Source organism: Lontra canadensis, unplaced genomic scaffold, assembly GCF_010015895.1.
Source record: "Lontra canadensis isolate GAN:19392208 unplaced genomic scaffold, GSC_riverotter_1.0 scaffold86, whole genome shotgun sequence".
In the NCBI taxonomy this organism is placed as follows: Eukaryota; Metazoa; Chordata; class Mammalia; order Carnivora; family Mustelidae; genus Lontra; species Lontra canadensis.
This window is the reverse complement of record NW_022631080.1, coordinates 3859372-3885485: the sequence shown is the minus strand read 5'-3', so window position 1 is coordinate 3885485 and position 26114 is coordinate 3859372. Positions and strand designations below refer to the sequence as shown.

The 26114-nt window shown below is 34.3% G+C and overlaps 1 pseudogene; it reads right to left on the bottom strand.

Annotated features, from left to right (window-relative positions):
* Window positions 1-22065, bottom strand: part of LOC116882652 — a 71752-nt pseudogene extending 49687 nt beyond the window's left edge.
* Window positions 22066-26114: the final 4049 nt, after the last annotated feature.

Genomic DNA, 26114 nt, shown 5'->3' with positions numbered 1-26114 from the left:
TGATCTGCTGTACTCAGAGCAGGTATCCTTCATTTGCTTCTTCTAATTGAATCACTTGTCTACATAATCCCAAAATATTATATTCTCTAAATTGCCCAGGATTATCCAGATAGTTCTCTTAAGAAGAAAGTGGGGATATCAGAGCAACAACATCATTTATTAGAAATGAAGTTTCTGTTTATGCACTTCTGGTCAGCAGTGCTTATCTTACAAAAGCATGGTAAGCAGTGACCATCTGTTTAGCTGTTTAAAACACTCTTGTTTCTACCTTTAGAAGGGAAAATTTCCTCTCCGATACATGTGCAAAACTCCAATTAGAGTTAATTGGGATTATGTGTGAAAAACACAACGAAAATTATTTCCAAAGAATGAATAAACCCGCATACATTCATGACCATTTATCATCCTCTTTTAAAGGAAAATAAAAAGCCAAGCTTACATATTATAACTTACAAATATATTAGACTATCTTCAAAAGAAAAGAGGCATCTAACCTCTCTCAAAGCTAAAAATGAAATATAATGGGAGGTCAAATAAAAGCGCTTGTTAAGATCAATTCTGAAAAAGGTATCTTCTGGCTATAATTGATGGTATAAAATATATTTCATTAAACAGGAAGAACTTAAGAAGAAATGATCCCAACTACTCTTCTAATTTATGTTAAAATTGGGCCCATGAATCTAAGGATATTACTTAAGTTGTAATTTTTGCAGAGATTGAGGTTATGTTACATGGCAAACCACAGACTAATTCAGCCTTGTTAGGGTATGATACTAAATGCCAGTAGAACAAAAGGATAATTCACTTCTTGAGGTAGAGTTTGGAATTCCACAGGAAGAATTTAGCAATTTAGCCTAAAATAATGTACTACAGTGTCTTTTATTATTATATGGCTGCATCTCTGCTTGTCATAAATTTTGCTCTTAGGTAAAGCATCCCAAAGATTGCAATTATTTTGAGTAGCTTTGTTAAAATACTCTTTGGAAGGAAAAGGGGAAAATTCACACTGACAGTAAATGTTATATTAACAGCAGTGGCTTTTTGCTAACTGCAAAACTGAAAGCTGAATCCATTTGCTTTTAATTATTATGAAAATTATGTTTCATTTTTGTAAAAAATTACTTTATTCTTTTAAAATAATTATTATTGTTTATTATTTTAGGAACATAGTAGGAAGGTCTCCTGCTTATGAATTTATTACAAATTAATGAAACTTCAGTTCCAGAGGTTATGGAACAGTAAAATTATCTTAAGGAAAAGGAAAGTGCTAGAAGAAATTATTTCCTTCTGGTTTTCACCTGTTTCTTGCTACCCATCCCACAATATTTGGTAATGGGAAACCAGACCCTTGTTACTCTGAATGTCTAAAACTAGTTAAATGGCTTAGTTTAATACTTATTTTATCATCTCAACTCTGAGGAGAAAATGAGTGACTAAGAAACAGTTTTGACATCATTTTCCCTTGGTGTTTGGTTAATATTTCTTTGAGAATTGTGCTTTTAATGTTGACAAGCACATGCAGATTTTCATATTTATTCCAAGAGGTCATAGTTTTTTATAGCTCTATAAATCCTCCAGGCCAGCCTATTTTTATTATGCTTTCCAACTTTCAAGCCATTCCTCCTGCCTGTGTGAGTGGATAGGTGGCCACTGTTAACAGAGGCCAACACATTTCTGATTATTTAACAATACTTTCTCTACCTTATTAGGTTACAAATGATAAGGGAATTTTCATGAATGTGTGACACAAAATACAATATCACAGGAAATTGCAGGAAGCCTTACACAGCTGTTCATGAGACTCATATGATCCAAGGTATTTGTCTCAGAAAGGGGAAAGGAATTTTTGTGGAATGTTCAGTACATTCCACAATAGCTGGATGAATCATTTCCTGTTTGTTCCTGGGACAACTATGACCTTTATTTCCTGTAACATAATTAGGACATGGCTTTAGAATGTGCTTAAGAAAGGCGTAAGAAAAAAAAGGCATAAGAAATAATGTTAAGCAAGTTTGGTTAATTAATTTTATAAATTATTTCTATAATTCAATCTATACCCAGTACCTCTATCCTTTTCCCTCCATCCCCCTGAACAGATAATAAAAGCAGATATTTCTATGCAATTCTGTATAGACTTCTAAATATTCTGAGCAAGTAGGTTATAGTTAATTATGGTATGTTTCTTTTTATCTTCTATACTGTGATTTGTGAAATTACATAGATGTTCTTTTTTTGTCTGTTTTTTGGCTATTGGGAAGCTCAGAGGTAGATTTCAGTTTGATCTGTGGCAAATATGCAGGAGTCAATGATTTTTAATTACTTTTTTGAGATGTAATTTCTATACAACAAAGGCCACAAATCTCAGTGTATAGGTTGGGGGATTTTTTTTTTTAAGATTTATTTGACAGACAGAGATCACAAGTAGGCAGAGAGGCAGGCAGAGAGAGAGGGGGAAGCAGGCTCCCTGCTGAGCAGAGAGCCCGATGTGGGCTCGATCCCACAACCCTGGGATCATGAACAGAGCCGAAGGCAGAGGCTTTAACCCACTGAGCCACCCAGGCACCCCAGGTTGGGGAACTTTTATGTCGTGTGAGTTTTCATGCACATGAATTAACCACCTCATTCAAAAGTATCTTTTCAGCACCCCAGAATATTGCTTCCTTTCCCTATCTATACTTCACATAAGGTAACCACTATTCTGACCACTATATAATGTTACATTTGTATAAGACATGTCATACTACATGAATTATTCTTGTTTTTGGTTTGACTTTGTTTTTCTTCACCTAACTGTAAATTACATTTTCTTAACTTACTTTATTTATACCGAAAAGACATCTTGAATTCTTAACTTGGACCAAGATGGGTCATCAAATATCCTTACAAAAGTGTGAAATAATTTGCAAAACTACTCAGGAAGTGAGATTGGAATGGATATGTAAGAACTTGGGAGTTAATTATTGATACACTTGTTCAAAAGAAAATCACAGGCCAAAAATGGAGTCACTTATGTTAAGAGACCCATGTCAGTAAATCACGATTTAATACCTAACCTAACTATAGTTTCAAGTCCCCTAAGCATGTAACCGTTAACCTGTCAACCAAGAATTTCCTGATCAGCACTAGGAAATTTACTGATAGACTCATTCCATTCCCCTAAGGAAAATGACCTTGCCTAAAATAATGCATTCTTTGCTAATAATTTCCTTTTTTCCATTCCCCTCTCTGCCTTTAAAACTCTTACCTTTCCTGCAACTCAACTGAACTCCTTTCTGTTTGTTAGAGGTGATGCTGCCCAATTCATGAATCATTTAATAAAGCCTATTAGATCTTCAAATTTACTCAGTTGAATTTTGTTGTTTAACACACTTTTAACACTGCTGACTTTAAATTATGAAGCTGAAATACTAATATAATCTTGCCTTTTAAATTTCAAAAGACAACCCTTTATCCAACCTCCTCCCCTTATCTTCCTTAAAAATATTATTAGATTCAGGGACACCTGGGTGGCTCAGTTGGTTAAGCAGCTGAGGTCATGATCTTGGGGTCCTGGAATCAAGTCCCACATTGGGCTCCTTGCTCAGCAGGGAGTCTGCTTCTCCTCTGCCTGCTGCCTGCCCCCCCGCCACTTATGTGATCTTTCTCTCTGATAGATAAATAAATAAAATCTTAAAGAAGATATTATTAGATTCAATGTGTACACTAAATATGTGATTCTATAACCAAGAGTGTCCCTGATTAAACAATAAATCATTAACAATAATTCATGTGAAAGACTTTTACTTTCAACCAAGATGGAGTAACAAAGATTAGACTTACCCTCCTGTCTGAAAAAATATTAAAACAGGCAATTATATTAGAAATATCCAATGTATTGGAGGTATCTAAAAATGGAAAATCTTGGCAATAACCAAAAAACCTGGAAATAACAAAAATATAGTGTAGAGAGGGGAACCTAGGTAGAGCCCAGAAGACTCCCTGAGATGAAGAGACAGATAAGAATTTCGGGAAACCAAAGAAGCTGAAGTTCATAGGACAGATTACCTGAGAGGAGAGTTGAACAGAGAGAAGGCTGGAGATCCAGAAAGTGGCCTTCTCAACTATTTAGCTGAGGACTGATGTGCACATGTGTGAAGAAACTATACAAGGCCCTATATATTTTGTGGCTCTCTACTCTGATCTGGGCCCCAGAGAGATTCTCCTCACAGACTATATCACCCAGCCTTCTTTGCCCTTGGCTTTGGTTGCATTTAAACAACAGGAGTAACTTCTAGAATGTGGGCAGAGTAGAGAACGAGAGACTGGTGTGCTTATTCTTCCCATTTCTTCCCTGCCTCCTTGTGGTTCTATGATGATTGAGTAGCTAGGCTCTTGTTATTTTCAGTAGAGCATCAGCATCACCTGGGAACTTGTTAGAAAACACATAATCTCTGGCTCACCCCAAGCTTGCTGAATCAGAATCTGCATTTAAGTAGAATCTCTAGGTTTTTTATATGCTCATAAATAGCACCCCCTCTTCCAAGGCTCCAGATTTCAACCGAGATAACACTTTATCCTCCTCTTGTCTCTTCTGGCCCAGGAGCCATAATGGCTTTCTGTTGTCACTAGTCCCTTGTTAGGTTACTTAACTCTACACATCTCCATAAATAAACTCTTAAAACCTATTTTCCAGTTAAATGCTTTTGAGTATACAATTTGTTTCCTGCCATACCTTAATGATATAGTAATATATTATCTATATTGATATCTATGTATCTGTGCTGATAAATATATACATATAGGGGCTCCTGGATGGCTCAGTCGTTGGGTGTCTGCCTTCGGCTCGGGTCATGATCCCAGGGTCCTGGGATGGAGTCCCGCATCGGGCTCCCTGCTCTGTGGGAGGTCTGCTTCTCTCTCTCCCACTCCCCCTGCTTGTGTTCCCTCTCTCACTGTGTCTCTGTCAAATAAATAAATAAAATTACATATATATATATCTATCTACATATATATATATATATCTGTATTTTTGTACTTCTGCCTTTATTGTCTCTATCTCTAAGATTCTTTCCTAAATATCTCTTCCTAAAATTCCAGTCTTCATGCTTTTCTTAGTTACAGCTCAGTGATATCAAATTATGTACATGATTTCCCAAAAATGCAAATTCAGAGTTTTCTATGAAGAAAAATATATTATTCCTAGTTTATTAGCAAATTTTGTGAATCTGGAGAAGAAAGCGTTAGTATGCTAGTGTGGTGAGCAACCTCTAAACTGGTTCCCCAAGATTCCTGCCTCTTGGTATTCACTCTCTGGTGTAATCCTCTCTCCTTGAGACTTGCCAACTTACTGACTCACTTGTAATAAACAGAGTGTGGAGGAAGTGATAAAGTGTGATTTCTGGTATTAGGTTATTAAAAAAATGACAACTTTTGTCTTGGTGTTGCATCTCACTTTCTCTCATATTGCTTACTCTTGAGGAAGCCAGCCATCATGTTGTAAAGAAGTCCCACGGGGAGACCTAACTGGAAGGGGACTAAGGCCTACCAATATCCACATGAGTAGGTTTGGATATCCATCCCAACCCTCACACCACTTAACACTGCAGATGAGTAGCCCCAACCAAAAGCTTAACTGTAGCCTCTTAAGAAAACTTAAGCCAGAGGCAACTAGTGAAACTCTTTCTGCATTCTTTCCCCACAGAGACTCTGAGATTATAAAGTTTGTTGTTTTTAGCTGTTAAAGTTTTAGCTGCTAAATTTATGTACTAAATAGCTGGAATAATTTATTATATAATAATAGATAATTAATGTAGCTAGATTCGTTTAAAGCATAAAAATAACTTGAGAATTTTGTTAACAAAAACGAGATATTTTATTTAGTGATTTTTTTCTTTCAAAACGTACAGATTTCAAAACCTTAATTTTGAAATATATTTGGAGTCACTTTTTAATCCAAATCAAGTTTTTCAATAAACTGAAGTCCTGGAAATGAGAATTTAAATATGAATAGTTTAAGAAGGGAAAAATTAACATAGTTTTAGTTAAGATAAGATCTTCCCGAGAAAATGTTAATTTAACTGGAAGCAGTAAATGTCTCCAGGAAAACAGGGAATGACTTATGTGTCATTTAAGTACAGAGAATGGAATTTTATAAACTGGTTTTTCACTTAGATACCAAGGTTTGCTTTTCACACTTTAAGAAAGTATCTTGAGAGAAAAAAAAATGTATATGAAGGAATAAAGAGAAAATAAAAAAATGAGTGATACTAATGAGCTGACAAACATATATATGGCTGTAAAGATAGCACAGTCATACTTGCTTTAGTAGCAACAATAAAGAATACAGCTTAATCCAGTGACCTTGAAGCTCAAGTTGAAAGAACTTCAAGTATCTTTTTCAAATTCAAATAGTTTCCAAACAGTTCAAATAGTTTTTCAATATTTAAAAAACATAAAATTGAGGGGCACCTGGGTGGCTCAGTGGGTTAAAGCCTCTGCCTTCGGCTCAGGTCATGATCCCAGAGTCCTGGGATCGAGCCCCACGTCGGGCTCTCTGCTTGGCAAGGAGTCTGCTTCCCCCTCTCTCTCTGCCTGCCTCTCTGTCTGCTTGTGATCTCTGTCTCACTTGTGATCTCTTTAATTTATCTCTGGAATAAATTAAAAAAAAATCTTTAAAAAAAAACAAAAAAACAAAAACCATAAAATTGAAATGAAAATTCTATGTATGCAATAATAGGTATTCTCATTTGTGAGAACCATCAATTTTTCCTTCATTTTAAATTTCCTTTCCCCTTGCAACCACTATTCCCTTTTTAGGAGAAAAGAGAGAAGTCATTAAGAGTTGTGGAAACAAAGAAGCGTCATCTCCAGAATCATGTACTTTTAGAGGGCAACACAGACCTTTGATATATATAGAGGTCTGGACTCCAGTGTAAATAAACATTATTATTTTGAGGAGGTCTCTTGATTTCTTCTTTTCTGGATGTGTAAAATGGTAAACTGGTATACATCATAACCAAAGAGGTAAAAATAGAGTCTTAGTGCTAAGTACTCTCATGAGCACAGGTAAGATTCTCCAGACTACTGGCAAAGATGTATGAGGAGAAAGGAAAAAATGTAAGAAAAGGCTTTGAGACTTATTCTTTACCCTTTTGACATTTGAGTGCTGTTAATGCTAATCTATTGTTTAGTAGATTAAACAATAATAGATTTAAACAATAATTGAACAATAGTAGTTTTAAATAGATTAACAATAATAGTTTAATAGACTAATATATTGTTTGTTTATTTATTTATTCATTTTTTAAGATTGTATTTATTTTTTTGACAGAGAGATAGACAGCCAGAGAGGGAGCACAAGCAAGGGGAGTGGGAGAGGGAGAAGCAGGCTTCCTGCAGAGCAGGGAGCCCAATGAGGGGTTCCATCCCAGGACCCTGGGATCATGACCTGAGCTGAAGGCAGATGCTGAAGGACTGAGTCACCCAGGAGCCCCTAATCTATTGTTTAATACCAAATCTATAGTCTATTGTTTAATACCAAATAAAAACTCTCTTTAAGAGGTATGGGGTCACAAGTTGAATTCATTAGAATGTGTCTAGTACACTACCAAATAATGGAAATTCATAGCTTAAAAAAATAAAAAAAGGAAAGGTTTTGAGAAAATTACAAACACAAGTTTTGATTCAGTAGAATCCCCAGTAATAATACTGCTATTGAAAACATCTTGGTTTTCACAGGAAGCATTTTTAAAGAATAATTGGTTTACTAATATTATAAAATTGACACATGCTTTATAATATAAATACTTCTACTATATTTATTTATAAGTCATCATAATTATACATTTTTAAATTTAAAATTCAAAATTAGAATTAAATTTTAAAAATTTTAAATTTTAAATAATTAATTATAAATTACTAATTAATATAAATATAAATGTTTGTAAATAATTATTTGTAATATAAAATTGACACATGGTACATAATATATTATAAAATTGACACATGCTCAATAATGATTCAAATATTAGATAAAGATGAAAACAGAAATGTAAATTCAAATTCAATGATTCAGCAATAAACATTACCAGCATTTGGTAAAAATCATTGCTTATATTTCTATGTATATTTTGGTAAAAATCTAGATTCATAACTTTAGAAATATTGGATAATTTAATAATGCTGTTTTTAGGGATGCCTCAGTGGTTCAGTGGGTTAAGTGTCTTCCTTCAGCTTAGGTCATGACCCAGGGTCCTGGAATCAAGTCCCCCATTGGGCTCCTTGCTCACTGGGGAGCCTGTTTCTCTCACTGCCTGCCACTCTCCCTCTTTGTGTTCTCTCTCTCTCTCTCTCTGACAAATAAATAATAAAATAAAAAAATCTTTTAAAAAATGCTGTTTTTAGTTAAAAGCATTTCTGGAAGACATTCTTAACTGCCTAACATCTTTTCACCTCTTATTCATTCTTGATAAAACCCTGGCATTTTTTTTCCCCTTTATTCCAAAACTGACCCCACCAAAAAGGGGAATTAGAGACCAATAACCCTGATGAACATGGAACCAAAAATTTTCATCAAGATACTAGCTAATAGGTTCCAATAGTACATTGAAAGTATTATTTCCCATGACAAGTAGGATTTATTCCTGGGCTGCAAGGGTGAGTCAACATCTGCAAATCAATCCATGTGATCCACCACATTAATAAAAGAAAGGACAAGAACCATTTGATCCTCTCAATAGATGCAAAAAAGCATTTGACAAAATACAGCATACCTTCCTGATAAAAACCCTCAAGAAAGCAGTGACAGAAGGAACATACCTCAGTTTCATAAAAGCCACATACAAAAAAACACAGCTAATTTCATCCGCAGCAGGGAAAAGCAGAGCTTTCCCCCTAAGGTCAGGAACATGACAAAGACATCCACTCTCACCACTGTTGTTCAACATAACGGAAGTCCTAGCCTCAGCAATCAGAAAACAAAAAGAAATAAAAGGCATCCAAATCAGCAAAGAAGTCAAACTTTCGCTTTTCACAGATGACATGATACTGAATGTAGAAAACCAAAAGACTCCACCAAAAAATTGCTAGAACTGGTACAGGAATTCAGCAAAGTCGCAGGATATAAAATCAACCCACAGAAGCCAGTTGCATTTCTATACACTAACAATGAGGCAAAAGAAAGTGATATCAAGGAATTGATCCCATTTACAATTGCATCAAAACCATAAGATATCTAGGAATAAATTTAAGAAAGAGGTAAAGGATCTGTACTCTTAAAACTTTAGATCACTAATGAAAGAAATTGAGGAAGGCACAAAGAAATGGAAAAACATTTCATGCTCATGGATTGGAAGAACAAATATTGTTGAAATACATATACCACCTAAAGAAATCTACAAATCAATGCAATCTCTATCAAAATACCATCAACATTTTTCACAGAGCTGGAACAAACAATCCTAAAATTTATATGGAACCACAAAAGACCCTGAATAGCCAAAGGAACCTTGAAAAAGAAAAGCATAACAGGAGGCATCACAATTCTGGACTCCAAGGTGTATATTTCAAAATTATAATCATCAAGACAGTATGTAACTGGCATTAAAAACAGACACATAGATCAGTGGAACAGAATAGAGAACCTAGAAATGGACCCTCAACAACATCGTCAATGAATCTTCAGAAAAGGAAAGAATATCCAATGGAAAAAAAGACAGTCTCTTCAACAAATGGTGTTGGGAAAATTGGACAGCCACATGCAGACAAAAATCCATCAAAATCCTAGAGGAGAAAATAGCCACGCAACCTCTTTGATCTTGGCTGCAGCAATTTCTTCCTAGACACATCTCCAAAGGCAAGGGAAACAAAGGCAAAAATAAACTATTTGGGCTTCATCAAGATAAAAAGCTTTTGCACAGCAAAGGAAACAAAACTAAAAGGCAGCGTACAGAATGGGAGAAGATAGTTGCAAATGTCTTATCAGATAAAGGGTGAGCATTGAAAAATCTATAAAGAACTTATCAAACTCAACACCCAAAAAAACAAAAAGTCTGGTCAAGAAATGGGAAGAAGACATGAACATTTCTCTAAACAAAGTATACACATGGCCAACAGACACATGAAAAATGCTCAACATCACTCACCATCAGGGAAATACAAATCAAAACCACATTGATCTACCACTTCACGCCCATCAGAGTGGCTAAAATTAACAACTCAGGAAACAACAGATGTCTGTGAGAATGCGGAGAAAGAGGAACAGTCTTACATTGTTGATGGGAATGCAAACTGGTGTAGTCACTCTGGAAAAGAGTATGGAGGTTCCTCAAAAAGTTAAAAATAGAGCTACCTTATGACCCAATAATTACACTACTAGGTATTTATCCAAAGGATACTACATAGTGATTTGAAGGGGCACATGCAGCCCAGTGTTTATAGCAGCAATGTCCACAATAGCCAAACTATGGAAAGAGCCCAGATGTCCACTGACAGATAAATGGATAAATGTGCGCACACACACACACACACACACACACACACACACACACACACACTGGAATATTACTCAGCCATCAAAAAAAATGAGCTCTTGCCATTTGCAACAATGTGGCTGGAACTAGAGGGCACTATGCTAAATAAAATAAGTTAGTCAGAGAAAAAACAAATACTATATGATTTCATTCATATGTGTAATTTAAGAAACAAAACAGATGAACATAGGGGAAGGGAAGGAAAAATAAAATAAGAGGAAAACAGAGAGTGAGGCAAACTATAAGAGACTCTTAACTGGAGGGGAAGTAGGTAGGGGGGGGATAAGGTAACCAGGTGCTGGGCATTAAGAAGGGCACTTGATGTAATGGGCACTGGGTGTTGTATGCAACTGATGAATAACTGAATTCTACCTCTGAAATTAATAATATAGTATATATCAATTAAATGAATTTAAATAATATATATTTTTTAAAACCTGGCACTTTTTTGCACCTAGACTCAAAGAATGCTAGATACTAATTTTCTACTATCCCTTTACTAGAATAATCTTTTGGATCATGAAATCCAAGACAATATTTCTATGAGCCTTCTGAAAAGATTTTTGTCTGCTGGGTAAAATTTTTGTTTTCTCAGGGAGAAGTCCTATTACACTTTTGTATTACTTTATGTTTGCGATGCTGTTATAAGAATTTGATGCCTAGAGTTGCAGCAGCCATATGTGATTGTAAAGTGGCAAATCTGCATATGGTGAAGGTGGTAGACTGGAAGGATGAAAAAGCCATTTTCTGTGGTTATACGGTTGGCTTGCTAGCAACTCATATAACTCCTTATATCCAGACTTCTGGGTAAGAAGACAAACTTTCTTTTTTTAAAAAAGATTTTTTCAAAGATTTTTTAAATATATTTGACAGAACAAGAGAGAGCACACAAGTAGGGAGAGTGACAGGCAGAGGGAGAGGGAGAAGCAGGCTCTCTGCTCAGTAGACAGCCTCATGCAGGGCTCCATCCAAGGACCCTGAGATCATAACCTGAGCCAAAGACAGACGCTTAACTGACTGACCCACCCAGCCACCCCACAAAGAATGTTCCTAATCAGGAAAACATTTCTAATTAATACAATCTTTAATTTAATTCACTTGAATTTAATGGAGGAGGAGGAGTTAAAAAGTAGGTTGGAATAATGGCTAAATTTAAGATTATGTGTCTTTCACTATAAGGAGACAGTAGGTCTAAAAGATTTCTGAAGAGGGGTTCTTGGGTTGCTCAGTCAGTTAAGCATCAGACTTTCTTTTTTTAATAAAGTATTTTTTTAAGATTTTATTTATTTATTTGACACAGAGAAACAGATCACAAGTAGGCAAAGCAGCAGGCAGAGAGAGAGGAGGAAGCAAGCTCTCTGCTGAGCAGAGAGCCTGATGCGGGGCTAAATCCCAGGACCCTGAGATCATGACCTGAGCCAAAGGCAGAGGCTTAACCCTCTGAGCCACCCAGATGCCCCCAGACTTTTTTTTTTTTACCAAAGATTTTTGACAGAGAGAGAGCGAGCGCACAAGCAGGAGATATGGGGGGAGGGAGAAGCAGGCTCTCCGCTGAGCAGGGAGCCCAATGTGGGACTTGATTCTAGGACCCCAGGACCATGACCAGAGCCGAAGGCAGATGCTCAACCGAGCCACCCAGGCGCCCAAGCATCAGACTCTTGATCTCAACTAAGGTCTTGAGCTCATGGTTGTGAGTTTGAGTCCTGCACTGGGCTCCACATCAAGCCTGGAACCTACTTTAAAAAAAAAAAGTTTCTATAAAGAGTATTAGAGGGAGGGGAAAAGATTGTCTTTTTAGGACATTTGCATCAGTATTTAAACATATAATAAGTGTAATAAATCAGTTATAGAAGCACAAATGCTACATGATTCCACTCATACGAGGTATTTAAGTAGCCAAACTCAAAGAAGCAGAAAATAGAATGGTGGTTGCCAGGGACTAAGGGGAAAGGAAATGAGAGTTGCTGTTCAATGGGCATAAAATTTCAGTCATATAACATGAAAAGGTTCTAGAGGTCTATTGTACAACATTGAACTTACAGTTAACAATATGTTACTGTACAGATAAATATTTAAGATGGTAGATCTCATGTTATGCAGGTTTTTTTCACCACAATAAAAAAATAAACACTAAAAATTTGAGTTTTATCACATACATTTAAATCTATGACCCACTTTGAGTTAATTTTTGTGTATGGTGTGAGATAAGAGCCTAACTTCTTTTTTTTTTTTCTTTTTTCACTTGTGGATATCCCATTGTCTCAATATCATTTTTTTTCTCTTTTTAAAAATTTAAAGTATAATTCCACTACTGTGTATTTATCATCCAAAAACTAAAGTCACCAATTCAAAAAGATATATGCACTCCTACATCCTCTGCAGAATTATTTATAATAGTCAAAATATGGGAGCAGCCCAAATGTCCAAGGCCAGATGAATGGATAAAGAGATGTTGTATATATATACACAATGGAATATTACTCAGCCATAAAACAGAATGAGATCATGCCATTTGTGACCACATGGAAGAAACTAGAGGATATTACGCTAAGTGAAATTAGTTAGAGAAAGACAAATGCCCTATGATTTCATTTATATGTGAAATCTAAAAAATAAAACAAATGAATAAGCAAACAAACAAAAATCAGAGTCAGACCTACAGAGAACAAACTGATGGTTGTCACAAGGGAAGGGAATAGGTGAAATAGGTAAAGGAGAATGGGAGATACAGGCTTCCAGTCAGAGAATGAAGAAATCATAGGAATAAAAATTACAGCACAGGGAATATGGTCAATGTTATTATAATAGTCTTGCATAATAACAGATAGTAGGTACACTTGTGGTGAGCAGAGCACAACATACGGAGTTGTTGAATCACTATGTTGTATACATAAAAATAATGTAACTTTGTATGTCAAGTATACTCAAATACCAAAAAAAAAGTATAATTGACATTACATTTTATTAGTTTCAGGTCAGCATCATCTCCTAAAAAAGACTATCCTTTCCTCATTGCTTTCATTGTCACCTTTTTTGAAAATCAATTGACCATAAATGTAAAGCTTTAGTTCTAGACTGTTAACTCTTTTTCATTGAACTATATGCTTATCTGTGAAGCAATACCACACTGCCTTGATTACTATGGCTTTACATAAGTTTTGAAATTGAATAGTGTTTTATTCTTTTTCAATTGTTTTGGCTATTCTAGATCTTTTGCTTTTCCACATAAATTTGAGAATCAGCTTGCCAGTTCTAACATTAAAGCCTGCTGGAATTTTGAGAATATCAATTTCAAAAGTCAAAGAGCCAGTTATTTTACCAGCAAAATGGAATTATTTGGGAATAGCAGCAGAATTATAATTTGGGATATAAGCTATTAAAAACCACTGCCAAGTCCAGAGGTCAAAGGAGAGGAACATCAGTTTATAGAGAAAAGGAGAAAGTTGGGAAGTGCTGCTTTGAAAGAAAGTCCATTGGAGGAAAGCAAGAGCTCAAGGTGGTGATGTTTTTCTCATTGGCTGAATTGTGGTATTTTCTTATGGCTGAGCTTATTGCTGGGCAAGGAGAAACTCTTCCTTCCGCCCCCTGGAGGAGTAAAGTAGGCTTCTTTCTCTTGGTGTCTGCAACTGATGATGAGTGGTAGGGAGAGAGAGCTCTCCATTCTGGCCTCCCAACACCATTTTAAATGAGGTTTTCTTTATTTGGTTTCACAAGGAGAATTCGAAGAAATTAATAGATCAATTTGGGGAGAATTACCATCTTCACAATATTGAGTCTTCTGATCATGACTATTGCCATTAATTTACTTGTTCTTTATCTCAGAAATACTTTATACTTTTCAATATACAAATCTTATACAGCTTTTGGTAAATTTAATTCTAAGTTTTTTATCCTGTTTGATATTTTGTGAATTAAATTGCTTCTTCATTTCATTTTTGGAGTGATCATTGGTAATATATAGAAGTACAATTTATTTTCATAGTTGGATTTTGTATACTACGTAGGGAAGAAAAACAATTTCCCCTTTCCCTTTCTAGGTTTTTGGCTGAGATCCCTTATAATAAAAAATAGATTAAAAGGGGGAAAAAAGCCAGAAGTTTAATAACATGTTAAACATGGGAGAGACCCAGGAAATTGAGTAACTCCCCAAAATGGCCCAAGCTACTATCTTAAAAACCATCTCTATGTTAACACAAAACAAGATGTTGTGGGGGCAGCTAGTTATGAGAGATTATCAGGCAAAGCACAGTAATGAAGGATAAGGTTGTTGTGCAGAATTAAGTCTATGCCCTCTCCATCATCAAAGTTTCTAGAGATTTGGAGTCATTCTTCTCATTCTGGAACAGGAAGGGAGACACCCTTACAAATAAGGATTTCTCATAAATGTAAATGTCCCTTACAAAAGGATAACTTCCACTTGGTTTTCATGTTTTTTTCCAGTGTCTGCTGTTTCTTAAAAAATAACCCAGTTCAAGATAGTCCTTATGCCAAAGAGACATATTTCATAGTGGCAAATTCTCTTCCCCTTCTAGGAAAAATGGCTTATGGCCTGAAGCATACATGCTTTCCTTTAACTCTCTTCCCCTGTGGTTCTGTATTATACTCTGCAGGGACCTCTTCAACCTTTCCTGTGACATTAGATCTCAATGTGTTGTAACCAAAGGAACACTGGCAATACCTTTTAGGATATTGGTGCTTAACTTTTAATAGGTCTATGGTGGCACTGGTAACCTTCATCATTGTTTCAGTTCTGACTTCTCACTCTTGGTCATATGGAGTTGAGGAAATTATTTGTTGTATTGTTTATCCTTCATTTTGTTCTCTATATTTTCCATTTGGAGATTTGAGAGTGGATATGTAGAAAAAATTCTCCTACTTCATTACATGTTTAACCAATAGTCCTAAAGTATGTTTTATTTTCACACTTACTTTCTGAACTACTACCATCCGTAAGCTGGGAAATAAAGAATACAGAGATTAATTACCTAAGGTAATACAATTAGCCATGAGGAAAGGGAAAAAAAATGCATCTAGCTCAAGGGTCATTTTTGGCTAACCTACTAATTGCTTTATAATCTTGGACTTTAATTCTTATAGAAATGATTGCCACAACATGACAAGGAAGGCAAAGCAGAAAAAAGGAAGATGTTTGGTATCAAGAAAAATTTTTTCAACAGTCAACAGAAGCTAGAGAAAATGAGCCAAAAAGAACAGTTAATGTAAGTTTATATCAAAGTTTAAACCAGTTTTTTAAAACTTAGATTTCATCTTCCAATCTTTTCCCCACATAACACAGATACTATTTAAACTGTTGGATGCTTAGCCTAAATGTATATCCAGGGTTGCCACTCTCAGGTGGGACTTCACAATCTTAAGAAATTGCCCAGAAGAGGTAGCTAAAGTATAATAGCCCCAAAGCAATCAATGGGCTTTAGGATCTCAAGTATTTTCTTTCAGGTTAAATTGTATTGCAATGCTTTTTAAAGAAATAGTTGCCATGGTAACCTCAGTAATCCACTTTTTGAGATTTACATGATTTTTTTTTCATGCTATTCCTCTGGTGAATTTATTGTTCCTATGAAACAGACAGTGGAGGGAAGTCAGGGCTAAAAGCTATGATTTTATCTTCTTACTTGGTGGTTCCAAGTGAGACTAGAGGAAATTATCTTCTGCCATGTAGAGTTTGTTTTTTGGGGTAAAGGAGAAGTCGGCCCTTATACTCACACAGCTGCAGGCTATTAAAATCAAACAGAATGCAATCAAAATAAATTCCAACATCAGAATGCAACACTTTTAAGTTATTCTTTAGCTGTCCTATTCATACACAACTCTTGGAAAATCAAGCATGAGATAAACTGCTCTAACCAAAAGTTAGTTTTCAAACAATATGTAAGTAATTGATTGACTGTATTCTACTATTGGTTCAAAAGGACATGTGTATACTGGCCTAGACTTTGTTAATAATTCATAGAAAACAGAGAAGACTGCCTAGCTTTCTGAGTTGGTAGTTCTTAAATGGATTTTTAAAAACCTACAGAATTTCTCATAATGACTTTTATCCAGATGCTGCTTCATAAATGAATCTATGTTTCTCACCCTCTCTTCATCTCTCTTTAAAATGGTTTGTACAGCTTTTTTGTTCCTCAAAATTTTTTTGATTAAATTCATTCATTATCCCCAAAGAATTTAAAAGTGAAGATTTCCTTTATGCCATATCTAAGTGTGAAGCCCCCAAAAGTTACAACAGGTAAAGAGTGACTATGGAGTATACATATGCAGTGCTCACAAATGGAAAATGTCAGAAAATCACAAGACATTCAGGCAGTTGGATGTTTTTGTGACATGTAGCATACCTATTTTTCCTCAAAATAGCATTTTTTCTCCAATCTCTCTGTCCATAAACAGTCATGATGAGAAACAGAAAAATCTACTTCACATTCCAATTACAGTAATGTATATATCCATTTTTATATGATGTCCTTTGAGTGGATGATGTAGGGATCATTTCCACTCTTATTGCAAATATACTATAGGTCCCAAACTTTTGTACTTAGAAAATTAAATCATGTGTTTCATTTGGACTTGTGTACAGAGTCACTTGAATTTTTCTACATATTTAACTAACTATATTTTCATAAGTTGATCTCACATTTTTATTACTATTAGAGTTTAAACTGAAAACATGACCAATATCAAATTTGAAATATATGCTCATTTATATTGAAAATTTTGTTTTCAAATTCATTGGTAGGGTGAAAGGAGGGAAGGAGGAGACTATTAAGATAAATTCATATCATATTAAAATCAATTAAAAAATACTGGCATACACTATGGATATGAACTTGGTCAATTTTCATTTTATAAAGTCATAATGCAGGACTTTTTCCAACTATTCACAAGAATGTTATTCTCATTCATTTATTATTTTTTATTAATAATGTTGAAAAACATAATTATTGATATTGAGTTTTATTTTTAATGTTTTATTAATGCCCCACTTTAAAATGTTTTTATTTCTTCCCTTCTTTTTGAAAGGTACATCCATTCTTTGATTAGGAGAACTACACAATTTTCTATTATTGCAAACTTTTGTTCATTCAAAATTTTAATAAACTAACATTTGTAATTCTAAAATTTTCTATTAAGTTCTTTCATATGTGCAATCTATTTATAAGTGATTCTTATTAAGATCGTATTCACTTGTAAGCAATCAATGTTCATTTTTAAACAGGAACCAAACAACATTTCTTAATATAGGATTTTATAGTCAGTTATTATAAATATTCAGTAATGTTCTCTTCAAAATGACATTTCCTTTATGGGGAGCAAGGGTAAAATTACCCACTAAGAGATAGCAGCATTCACTAAACAATAACTGTTCTATAAAACTCTGACCTAATTTAGATATTGGAAAATAAGGACAAATATTCCTACTTACAGGCTTTGTCTATTATAGTCAGAGCTCACTACTGCTAAGAATGTAGGCCATAGTCTTTCTGAAAAGGTAAAATTGATATTTTAATAAAGTGCTTTATAGCAAGATTTTACTGTGCTGAAAAAATGCTTATGAGAGAGTTCTGAAAATGCACATCTACACTGAGCTTTAGAAAAGCAAATTTGGGGATGTGTTATATTCTCAGAAGTGCTTTGCTTATCCATTATTTAGCATGTTTCAGCTGAAGTGTCAATATTTGCTAATTCAGTGAGCTATAGATAGGTAAGGACTTATAAATTCTTTTCCTCTTCTGATTTTCGATCTCTTGGGTGGGAAAAGGCCTGCATCTCTTTTCCCATCCATTATATCATGAAGAATATTTAATTACTGGTCTAGCTACAAGGTGGAAAAAGAGGAAATTCACATGAGTTTTTTGTTTTGTTTTGTTTTTACTTAGTTTGCTAGTTTCTTTTTTTAAAATTTTTATTTATTTTTAAAATTTCTTTTCAGTGTTCCAGAATTCATTGTTTATGCACCACACCCAGTGCTCCATGCAATACGTGCCAGTTTGTTTCTTTCCTTTCCTCTCTCTCTCCTCCTCCTCCTCTTCTTCTCTTCAAAAGTATATGTATATCAAGTTCTGGATTTTAGTGGGTCCCAAAGGTTTAGGAGAAAAATAATGTGACCAAAGCATTATTTCATGGGAGTATGTCTAAGAATTGTGCAGAATTCATGAAAGATCATAATCCATAAATTCAATAAATCCAATGAATCTCAAAGCAGAGAAATGAATTTTTAAAACCCCACAAAAAATAACATCACAGTGAAACTTCAGAATTAAAGAGGCAAATATAATATAGTAAAACAACGTAGAATAAAAGATTGTCTTCAAATGAACAGCAGTTGCACTTATAGCTGATTTTTAACAGTAATTAAAGTTGGAAAAGAATATAATAATATCAAAGTGCTAAAAAATATACTACATATCAAAATCTTTGGAATGTTGTTAAAGCTGTAGTTTGATGGAAATTTAGAAACTTAAATGCATATATGAAAAAAGAAAGGTTAAAAACTAATAAACTAAATAACCACATCAATACTATGGGACAAAAATTAGCAAAATAAGTCTAAATGATTCAGAAGAATGTAAATGGTAATGATAAAATCATATATTAATAAATATAAAATAAACATATATTAGAGATCATGAACAAGCCAAAAGTTGACTCTTTGAAATGACTAACAATTTGAAAAAAATTGGTGAGGACTAAGAAATTCCATATGTAAGACAACACAAATAAGTAACCACAGGAATGAAAAAGAATGCATCTCTACAAAGTCTCCAGTTGTTAAAAAAATAAGAAAATATGTGAAAAATTTTATGCCAAAAATTTGGACAAAATTAAATAAAACTTTCATTTAAATATAGAATTGCAATCACCTAGGAATATATCTAAACAAAAGGTATCCAATATGTCTACATGTAAAACCATATAATTTCAAAATTCATTAAGGGAATAGACATAAATGGAGAGGTATACCATGTTTATGGATTGGGAAGTTCAGTAATATAAAGATACCAATTGTTCCCAAATTTATTTATAAACTCAATGTAATTCCAGTCACATTCCCTACAGAATTTTTATGGAATTTTATAAGCTGTTTCTGTAATGTACCTGGAAAAAAAGGGGATACGTACAGATAAGTGATATTGAAAGTAAAGTTATTAAGTCATTTGGACACAATGATATATTAACAGAGCAAGGGAATGGACTAAAAAGACCCAAAATGACTGTTGTATGTCAAATGGCCACTTGATTCATGATAGATATAGTTCTTGCATAAAAATGGCAAAAAGTGGTCATTTTAATAATTGGTTTGGGGAAAACTATTTATCCTTATTAAATAAAAGTAAATTGGATCTTTAATTCGCATAGTACACAAAAATCAATTCCACATAGATATATGCTCTAAAATGTGAAGTCTAAAATAATAAAGGTTTTAAAAGAAAATACAGTAGGATATTCTTCAGAATTCTGGGAAGGACATATATCTTAAGTAAGACACATTTGCACCAATGATTCAGAAACAGGACTGATAAATTTGAAAATTTCAAATTAAGAACTTTTGTTTATTAAAAGACAAAGAGCAAAAAGATATTTCCTACAGAGTAGGAAAATAGACTTATCATATAAACAACTGCAAGTGACTTAAAGAACTCTTACAAATTAATTAGAAAAAGACAGATATCTTGATAGAAGAAAAGATGGGAAAAATATTGAACAGGGGTTAATGAAAGAGTTGCTGGAGAAAAGGTAAACTTACAATGTACTTCCATATTGCACAGTTTGTTGAAACAATTAAAAACTATGACATACCCAAGTGATGAGAATGGTATAGAACAATGGAAACTCTTATAAACTGCTTATAAACTTATAAACTGCTGTGTGGAATTTAAATCATAAAACCATTTTAGAACATAATTTGTCATCAAATAGTAATTTTGAAGATGCATGTAGCTGATTCTTTTGCAATTACATGCCAAACACTTTAGAAAAACATGCACATAAGCACCAGGATTTCTGTACAATATTTATTTCAGTGTTTGTTTAATAGTTTGAAGTGAAAGTAATGTAAATGTACACTAAAACTAAAATGGATAAATTGTAGTATATTCCATATGAGAGAACAGTATCAACGATAAAATCAAACAATTTATAGCTGCATTCAACAAGCCTTATATTAAGAGAAAGAAACCAAATATAAAAGGATATGAGTTGTATTTTTTTGTTTATAAGGATTTCAAAAATAGGTAAAGAAAAGAAGTATATTTTCTAGAAATATATGATCAAACTTTAAAAAAAACAATGAAATATGAGATAGATAAGGGAGCCTCTGGGAAACTGGTCATGTTATACTTGACAGGCACTCACGTTTTCTACTTTCTGTATCTTTGTTGAATTTATCTTTTAAAATATTTTTTTAAATATTACTTAGAGACCACATGATCTTTTTTTGGCAAAATCTTCAGCTTTTAGCTGAAATCAACAGCTATGCTGCTGACATACCTTTAAATATTACTTGCTAATAACAGAAGTAGTTCTGCTAGCAGTAATGGAGGAATGAGAGAGGAGATTGTTTCTGCCCCAGTCAAGCTCAAATTTCTTTTCTAGCATTGAACTTGAGAGCAAGCAATCAACAAATTCTCTGCCTCTTTAGAAAGATGCAGACATCTGATGATGGTAACTTAGTGATCACTGTTACAACCTTTTCTTGGGAAAATATATAAAAGAATGTGACAATGATGGGCTTTTCTCAAAAATACTCAATAGAAGATCACAAAGAAAAGCTATTCAGAAAAAAAAGAGGTTATGAAAAGAGAGATAATTCAGGAAATGTGAATCATGGAATTATTTTGAACTATAGGAAGAGGTCAAATTGGTGGAATCAATATTGAATATCTGTCAAATAATTTAGGAAGGGGAGCAATATGGTATGTATTTTTAGCATGCATATAATATGTGTCAGTGAAAAAATTATATTCTGAATTGCCTATCCCAGAGTTCCCTTAAAAATCAATTATCCCCTTTTAGGAAAACATCATGATAAGGGCTCTGATGTTAGTATCACCCAAGAAAACAAAATAGATTTACTGCTTTACTTGCTAGTAAGGCAAATATGTGCATGTGTATTTGTATGTCTTCTCAGAAAATAGTAGGAAGCTAAGGACTAGGTGGAGTGAAGTAACCAGTTGAAATTCTGTGGCAGTGATATGGTGAAGGATATTTTATAAATAAGGCTGATTAATGTTTAATGCATAGTGTATTACATTGATGTAATGCATTTATTTGGTCTCCTCATGCCCAGATCTGTCTCACTCATGGATATTTTGTGTATGTTCACTAACTAAGGTCACTATGACCAAGGCCAACCATGAAAAGCTAGATTCATGGACTCTACTTGAACTAAAAACAACTTTAATATGTATTGTTAATATGACTACCACAGCAGTGTGTGCCTTCTTCATAGTATAGTCCAGAGAAGTAACTCCACTTTCTCTCTCAAGTCCTACTTACCATGAGTCACATTAGAGTCACTGCTCTTTGAATATAAGTCATCCATTTTTACCCCCATGCAAAGATCCCATGAACCATACAAGTTATAGAACAGCTTTCTGTTCTTCCACAATTTTTTTATAATGTGCAGTTCTTCATCAGTGAAGTGAATCAGAACTGCCCACTCATATTGTCTAGGCGTATGCAGGCCTGCAATTATTTGAAGCATACATATAAGGACTGTAATCCCAAATCTTCTAGGGCAGTAATTCTAAAAGTGTGATTCCTGGGCAGCAACATCAGCACCTGGCAACTTTTTAGAAATACAAAACTTTTGGCCCCACTCCAGACCTATTGAAGGAGAAACTCTCAGGAATGGAGACCAGGAATCTGTTACAAGTTCTTCAGGTGATTCTGATGTATACTTAAATTTGAGAATCACTGATCAAGGTGGTTGGTAATAATGATTAAGTTTTCTGTTCCTTCTGAGAGCCACACATTTTTGAGACCTATTTCTCAAGAGCAGCTGAACAAAAACAAGAGCAGACTTGTGCTAGCACAATGCTTACATACCAGATCATTCTCTAGTTAGGCTGCCATGACAATATAACTTAACAATAATAAAGATTTTATATCTTGGAAAGTGATTCTGGACATTTTTTCAAAGCACAGACTATGAAGCTTGTCTGTGTGGGTTTGTTTTCTAGTTCTGACTGTACTAATTGTGTTGCCTTGAGCAATTTACTTAACCTCTCTATGCCTCTTGGGCTCCCTGCTCAGTGGGGTTAACAATATAACATTATTTATAGGATTATGTGAGATTAAATAATATACATAAACTTTTTAGAACAATATCTGGATTGACAGCTTTATATAAATACTTGACATTATTAATACTAAGGAGAATGTTAGAAAGAACAGACAGCTGACATAGGAGAAAACCAGGTAGGAAATTTGTTGAAAGAACAGACAGCAGCTAACCTGGACAAAGGAAGACTAAGAAAATACATTATAACTGTCTTTACAACCTGTTGTACCCAATAACAATGTTATAAACAAAAAGTGGTCATAAGAAGGCAATCTTTGGTTCAACATGAATGTATGCCATATATTAAAGTATATTTCAGATGTTAAAATATTGAAATAGGTTAAAACTCAATGATAATGTGTACTGGATATAGCATGATTAGTGATTGCTGTCCCTGATCTCTGTCTTTTGTCTAACATGCTCTTTTTTTTTTTTTTTTTTGAGATTTCATTCATTTATTTGACAGAGAGAGAGAGTGAGAGAGGGAACACAAACAGGGGGAGTAGGAGAGGGAGAAGCCGGCTTCCTGCTGAGCAGGGAGCCTGATTCAGGGCTCAATCCCAGTACTCTGGGATCATGACTTGAGACGAAGGCAGACACTTAACGACTGAGCCATCCAGGCACCCCTATAACCTGTTCTTAAATGTAACTGGGAAAAGTTCTTATATTGGGAATGGGACGGTGTGAGAGGATTAGGAAGTGATAGCTACTGTATTTTTTGGGAGTTTCTGACTTCAGTGTACAGTCAGTTATGTAAAGCATAAGCTTCATTCTCTTTGCTTTTGTGCTTTTGACAGTACAGGCTGTTTGAAAAATGTACTCTTTTCTTACACTCACAATACAGTGACCCCACATTTTATGGAATTAAAATTTTGGATACCATACAGTATGTTATAGTGGAGTTTTAAGGAAATATTATTTAGATTACTAAAGAGATTCTATTCTAAGCCCCTCTGAGTGGACCTCAGCTGCCCGGACTTCTGAACTTCACTCCTGGAACCCCTCAAACCTTTCCATGATCAAGAAACTGCCCAGCAGGTCACCTCAAAGATGCTGCTCCAAAACAAAGTCTGTTGTTCATTTGTCTAATCTGATTTGTCAATGAATTGTTAAAGATATTGAATAGCACCCAAAGTCCCATGTACTTCTTTGTTTTTCCTTATGGCACTTCCCAAAAGATACTTACCTACTTGTTTATTTATTTAGCACCAAAAGGGCATGATCCTGTTCTGTTTGATTTATCACTGTAAACTCAGTACCAAAAAGAGATACAGCATGAACAAGTACACTAAATAGGTACTGAATTAATGAACAAGTAAATAAATGAACATATATATCTTCTAAGAACAGATGACCACGTTTAAAATAATGTACTATATCTAAAATCTGCCAGGGAATTACCAACAAAATTGAATACATACAATAAATATAGTGTTGTGTACATTTAATAACCATCATGAACAGACTTAAGATATTAATATTTGCATTTCACTGATATTAAAATTCATGTTATTTTCCTCATAAGAGATGAAAAAGCTCACTCCTTACTTTATCAATGTTAATTATAATGTAAAACACATTTTAAAGTCATAATGGATGAGAAAATTAATCTCTGCAAACTGGTGAAGCATTATTTAAATTACTAATTGGATTTCAATAAGCATTTAGTAGATTATCAATGATTTTAACTCTGTGTAATGAGTGATTGGAAGCCTTATAAAATATGGCATGTTAATATCAAAGAATCTGAATAACAAAAACAACTCAGAAGTATGAGATTTTAGGGATCTGTTAAAAAGACATTCAAAGTTTAAGGACATGGAGTTCATGTAAAACAACCAAATTCTACTTATCTAACATGTAGATAAATATTTGATTGTAATAATCATTTTTCAGAAGGCAGAAAAATGCAGAAACCTAAGGAAAATTATAACTTCAGGGAGAGAGAGCAACAGAAGGAATAATTTGCTGTGGAAATACCAGTGATAGAAATTCTAGAAGCAATATGAGTTAGCGATTTGGCATCAGCCTTGAATTCAGATTTGACTCTACCACTGACAAACTGAAAGACTTAGGCAAATTATAAAAACTTTCTAAGCCTGTCCACCCTTTTCAATACATATCTTCCTTGACTTATGATGATGTTACATCCTGATTAACCCATTCTAAATTGAAAATAACCTAAGTCGAAAATGCATCTAATACACTAACCCACCAAATATTGTAGCTTAGCTTAGCCTACCTTAAACCTGTTCAGAACACTTGCATTAGCCTACAACTGAGCAAAATCATAACAGAAAGTCTAATTTATAATAAAGTGTTGAATAACTCATGTAATTGATTGATCACTGTACTGAAAGGGAAAAGCAGAATGGTTGCTAAGTCTATCAGTTGTTTACCCTTGTGATCACACAGCTGACTGGGAGCTAGGGCTCACTACCACTGCCCAGCATAATGGGGGAGTATTGTACAATACTCTAGCCCCAGGAAAGGATTAAAATTCAAACTCTGAGGTAATATATATCATTTTCATATCATTGCTTGAAAAATCTTAAATTGAATCATTTTAAGTTGGGGATTGTCTGTATTTCTCTTTCCCCCTTTATTTTTCCTTTCTCTTTTCCTCCTTTGCCTCCCAGCCTCCCCTGCAACCACCTTCATTCATATGCCCACACATAGAATTTGTGTTTGAGAACTCCAAATTTCTTTCTTTATAAATATAGTACATTTTTTAGCAGTATTATGACAATAGAATCTCATTGCTTAATCCATGCATAATACCTATTTTCCTTCTGTGGGAGGGGGACATGTTCTCTACACAAAAGGCTGGTAAACATAAGGACAAATACAGCGAAGACCAATTTTAGTGCAGAGAAACATTTTACTCCAACTGAAATAATGGGCATAAGTGTTGTAATTTTTTTAGTCTCTCTCTCTCTCTCTCTTGATTTCTTTCTTTCTTTCTTTCTTTCTTTCTTTCTTTCTTTCTTTCTTTCTTTCTTTCTTTCAGAGGGAGATATAGAGAGAGTGAGATCAGGATAAGGAGCAGAGGGGGAAAGAGTATCAAGCAGACTTTGTGCTGAGTGTGGAGCCCAACATATGTCTCTATCTCATGACCCTGAGATCATGACCTGAGCTGAAATCAAGAGTTGGATGCTTAACCAACTGAGCCACCCAGATACCCAGTATTGTAATTAAAAGTAATGGAATAAAGTATCTTGGGGTTCAACAACAAGGATTTCTGTAACGAATATGAATATAATTAACAAGATGTAAGACACCTGAAGTTACAATTTAATGAAACATTT